This window comes from Fonticula alba (genome assembly GCF_000388065.1).
Source record: "Fonticula alba strain ATCC 38817 unplaced genomic scaffold supercont2.8, whole genome shotgun sequence".
Lineage (NCBI taxonomy): Eukaryota > Rotosphaerida > Fonticulaceae > Fonticula > Fonticula alba.
Window position 1 is genome coordinate 1,854,267 of NW_009242978.1, and position 5,125 is coordinate 1,859,391.

Sequence of the window (5,125 nt, forward strand, 5' to 3'; positions counted from 1 at the left end):
CTTCCTATCCTTGCGAAGCAGAATTCGCCAAGTGTTGGATTGTTCACCCACTAATAGGGAACGTGAGCTGGGTTTAGACCGTCGTGAGACAGGTTAGTTTTACCCTACTGATGAGGAGTCGCCGGTGTGGTAATCCAACCAAGTACGAGAGGAACCGTTGAGTCAGATAATTGGTCAATGCGCTTGGTCGAGGGGCCAGTGGCGCGAAGCTACCATCTGTGGGATAATGGCTGAACGCCTCTAAGTCAGAATCCGTGCCAGGTATCGGGGACGCAGAGAAAGTTTGGGTGGCCTTTGTGTGGCTAGTGAACAATTTGTTCGCGCGTACAGAGTGGCGGCTGGTGAGGGTGGGCGTAAGAGCGACCACCCTAACGACCGCTTGATCGTAAGAGAGGCCGGCTGAACGTTGAGATCCTTTGTAGACGACTTAAATGGAACGGGGTATTGTAAGTAGTAGAGTAGCCTTGTTGCTACGATCTCCTGAGATTAAGCCTTTGTTCTGTGATCTTGTAAGTAGCACAAAGAGAGCTTGTGAGCTCTCATTGTGCGACTGTGTGTGGGTGATTGTGGGGTAAGTAGGGTTTAGGGGGGTTATGTTTGGGCGGGAATGTTTTTGGAAAGTGCCCGCCCGATGGGTGTGTGGGTTTGTGGCACATGGGAGGGGGGGGTTTCCAGCCCCACCTATAACCATGTGGGATATTATTTTGTGTATTTGTCTGTGTTGTGCGTGTGTGTGCTGGGGTGTGTGGTGGGTGTCGCGGCCGGGGGGGGCGGTGGGCCCAGGCTCCGCCCCTTTTCGCCTTCTTTCTTTTTTTGTGCCGCCCTGCCGCGCGTGGCGACCACTCGCCTGGTCAACATGCTCCCCCCCCCCCTGTTCTTTTGTTTCTCGCTCGCCCCTCCTCGTGGGACCGCTGTGGATGCGAGAGGAAGAGGTGCTCTGCTCACCGCCAGCGCGCCTCTGGTCACCATGCCCCCCCTCTCCCTGGTTTTTTTTCTTGCTTTCTTGACTGGCCGTCCCCTGCACTCCATGCTCTTCCCTCGCGCGTCGCCGGTCGCCCCTCTGCCCGAATGCAGTGCCGCCGTCTCGCGAGCCGTCGAGAACGCGCCCTCGCCCATCGCCTTGCGCCGCCTGGAGGCCGACTTTTCCGCCCCAGGGCAAACAGCGTGCACTCTGCTTGTCCGTATGACATGCCAACGCACACAACCAACAGGGCTATATGCCACGGGCGCGGAGTATCCTTCGCCTACGGCCATACATACCTGAGTACATCCGAACCCGTCCCGCTCTCGGAAATTAAGCAGGTACTGGCTTGGTCAGTACTGTGGTGGGCGACCACACGGGAATACCAAGTGCTGTAGGCGCTCTTTCTTTTTTCTTTTTTCGGCCCGATGTCTGACCAGGGCGCGACCCCCCGGCGTTGGCTCGCCGGAAAGTGTGTTATTTCACCGATGTCGTCCATGAATGCCGGGGCGCGTCCGGCCGCCGGTCCATTCACCGAACTTTAGGCCCGGGGGCCTGGCCAGCCAAGAGGCCGCCCCGAGCACCCAGCCGGCCGGGCGAGGTGCCGCGACCCAGGTCCGAGGGCCGTGCGGACGTTGGCATCCCAAAATCGTGGTATTTGGCCGATGTCGGGCATGAAAGCCGAGGTGACTCCGTAATAATTGAAAGCAAGGGCCACATGGCCGGGTGGGGCGCGGGAGCAGGGTTTGGGGTCGATGTGGAGGTGGGGTTTGCAAAAGCGTGGTATTTGACCGATGTCGGGCATGAAAGCCGAGGCGCCGTTGGAAAGTGCGAAACCCGGGGTCGGTGGTGCGCAGCTCAGGCCTGTGTTTGAGCAAGCAGCCGGCCAGGAAGCCACGCGGGGCGGGCACCCCCCGACGGACATGGGTTTGGGACCACGAGGGGGCTGGGGCTGTGTAAGGTGCCGAGGGCAGGGTCTGGGAGGAGTGTGGGAGTTCGATTTCCAAAAGGGTGTTATTTTGCCGATGTCGGGCATGAAAGCCGAGGTGCCGTCGGACGGTGTGAAAACCGGGGTCGGTGTTGCACGGCCGGGTACCGCGTTCGGGGCAGTGCACAGACAGAGGGCACACCCGAGCACACAGCCGAGCGGGCATGGGTTTGAGACCGCGAGGGGGTTGGGGGCGGGTGAGGTCCCGAGGGCAGGGTCCGGGAGGAGTGTGAGGGTTCGATTTCCAAAAGGGTGCTATTTTGCCGATGTCGAGCATGAAAGCCGAAGTGCCGTCGGACGGTGTGAAAACCGGGGTCTGTGCCGTCTGGCTGGACCTTGTGCCCAGGGGAGCGGCCAGCCAGAGGGCACATTCGACCAGGCAGCCGGCCAGAGATGGGCCCAGGACTGGAGCAGGCCGGGGGTGGACGCCGGAGCTGCGGACAGGGTCTCTGGGAGCAGTGTGGAGAATGGAATTCCAAAAGGGTGTTATCTTGCCGATGTCGGGCATGAAAGCCGAGGTGCCGCCCGAGGGTGTGAAAATCAGGGTCTGTGCCACCTGCGCCCAAGGGTGCCGCGCCCGAGTAAGCAGCCAGATGTGGCGTGGACTCGGCCAGGCAGCCGACCAGAGATGGGTGCAGGACCAGACCGGGCCTGGGATGGGCGCGTGAGGTGTGGGTGCAGGGTCTGGGCGGAGTCCGGAGGTCTGAAATCCAAAAGTGTGCTGTTTGACCGATGTCGGGTATGAAAGCCGAGGTGCCATCGGAAGGTGTGAAAATCGGGGTCTACGCCGCTTGGCCAGGTGCCGCGCCGGGGCAACCAGCCAGGTATTGAGAGGACCCGGCCCAGCCAGCCGACCGGAGATGGGCCCAGGACCACAGGGGGGGAACAGGACGCCCGAGGCCGTGGGCACTGTCTGAGGCGAGCCCCGAGGGCTGGTCGGTCGAAAGTGTGCTGTTTGACCGATGTCGGGCACGAAAGCCGAGGTGCCACCTGACGGTGTGAAAATCAGGGTCCAAACCAGTTGCCCGGGTGTCGTGTCCGAGCCACCAGCCAGGTATTGAGTGGGCCCGCCCAGCCAGCCGACTAGACATGGGGGCCCAGGACCACGGAGGGCCTTGGGGCGCAAGCAAGAGCCGCGAGCAGGGTCTGGGAGCAGTGTGGAGGTGTGGAATCCAAAAGAGTGCTATTTGGCCGATGTGGGTCATGAAAGCCGAGGTGCCACCGGAAGGTGCGAAAACTGGGTTCCAAACCAGCTGCCCGGGTGCCCTGCCCGAGCGACCAGCCGGGTGTCGAACGGACCCGCCCAGTCAGCCGACTGGACATGGGGGCCCAGGACCATAAGTGGGCTGAGTGTGAGGGGGGCATCCGGCAGGGTCTGAGGTGGGTGCGGCGAGCCAGCCGGGCCAAAGTGCGTTATTGAGCCGATGTCGGGAACGAAAGCCGAGGTGCCGGCGGAAGGTGCGGAAGCCGGGGTCCGGCTGTGTACAATATTTGACCGTGATGCCCCCAAGGGTGGAGTCCCGCGAAAAGCGACCATGCGGCAGGAAACAGCCGATGTGCAGGAAAATCAGAATATGATAAGCATGGAATATATTGTTCGGATGGGGGGCGGTGAGCCACTTGCCGGAGTGCCACTTTCGCGCCTGGGACGGGCTTCGGGAGAAAGTGGGCGTCGGGCCGGGGTGCCACTTGGAAACGGGTCATTTCCCTGATGCGACTATGGCGTGCGCGGGTGCCACAGTGGCATGCGGCGTGAAAAAAGTCGCACGCATCGTCTTGGGGGAGCTTTTCCTTGCTTATGCGGTTGTGCGTCTTTCCTTCGAGTAGCATGGGGGTTCCGGACTACGGTCTTTCGAAAGTGCTCTGATTGTGCACTTGTCTTCTGTGTGCCAGTGCTCTTGGTTGCTGTGCTTGACGAGCGATTGCTGCGTCGGTCTCACTGCTGATCAATGTTGCACATGACCACCCAGGGTGCTCCATGGGAAAAGTGACCCGCCGGCTGGGCTGAGCGGGGGCGGTGGTGGGGCGCGGTGGGGGTGGGCCGGGCGAGGGTCATGGGTATGGGGTGGCGGCCCGGGGGGTGTGTTGGTCTGAGCCTCGGGGGCTGTTATGGCTATGGGTCCTGGACCAGTGTTTTTGTGGATGTTCCTCCCAGGGTGCCCTGGGGGCCGATGACTCGAGGCTGTCATACGGCCGAATGCGGCCCGGGGCACCGTTCACCGTCCTGCGCTCTTGCCCGGTGGGGGCTTGGCGCGGTCCTCTTGGGCGGGGTGTGTTGAAAGACCGATGTCGGCCGGGGCCGTACACCAGAACGCGCCCAGAAGGCGACATGAGTCTTTTGATGCACGCGCTCTGCGATCGAAGCATACGCCGCGAGATGAGCGTTCTGCTCCTTCGAATCACCTGGATGTCAGGCGCCCTGATCACCGCGCAGATATAAATGGGCATCTCATCTCCCAAATCGACATGGGTCTTCCATTCAACCGCCCCGTCCGTGGCCATCTCATCTCCCAAAAGCCCCGTCCGTGGCCACTTCATATCCAAGATCGTGGTGCCACCTCGGCCTGTGGGCTGCCGACGGAATCTCCCTCTCTGCCTGCTCATGACCCCTGCACGTGTCCGTTCCTCGGGCTTTCGACCGGCCTCGCTGCACCAAGCCGCCCCATGCGCCCCCACCTTCGTTGTGCCCATGGGCCGGGACCCTGTTTGTGTCTGACTTCAGCAACACCCCCACCCAGCTCGCTGCCCGCCGGCGGCCGGGGCGCCTCCCGCCGGGGCCCAAGAACGGCCGGCGGGCGGCGTGCCCGCACATGACCAGTCCACGTGCAAGCCCCACCGTGGGCACGTCGGCCTCTCCAACACCCCTCCGTGTCATATCCATCATCTCGGGCCTGGGGGCGACATTCGGCCGGGCGGCTTTCAGTATGTGGTGCATCATGTCGGGGCATTTGTCATTCGCGTCCGGGGGGGGGTGGGGGCTTTAGACGCTGTCTTTTTCGGATATGCGCAGCGGGCCCGGGGCGTACTTCCGATTTGTAAAACCTGTGTCGAACCCCGGCTTGTGTCCATGAATCCCCCCCATCCTCCAGTGGGACTCTCATGCCGCCCCCACCGGGCACGACCCCTTCGGGACTTACAAGAAGGAGGGGTCAGATCGGACACCGACGACGAGGCTT

The 5,125-nt window shown here is 62.1% G+C and overlaps 1 non-coding gene across 1 annotated transcript; it reads left to right on the forward strand.

Moving 5' to 3' along the window:
- The first annotated feature begins 1,246 nt into the window (after positions 1-1,246).
- H696_05071 lies at positions 1,247-1,362 on the forward strand. Its single transcript, XR_683303.1, has one exon. It is a non-coding gene; the product is annotated as a 5S ribosomal RNA (ribosomal RNA).
- The last annotated feature ends 3,763 nt before the right edge of the window (positions 1,363-5,125 follow it).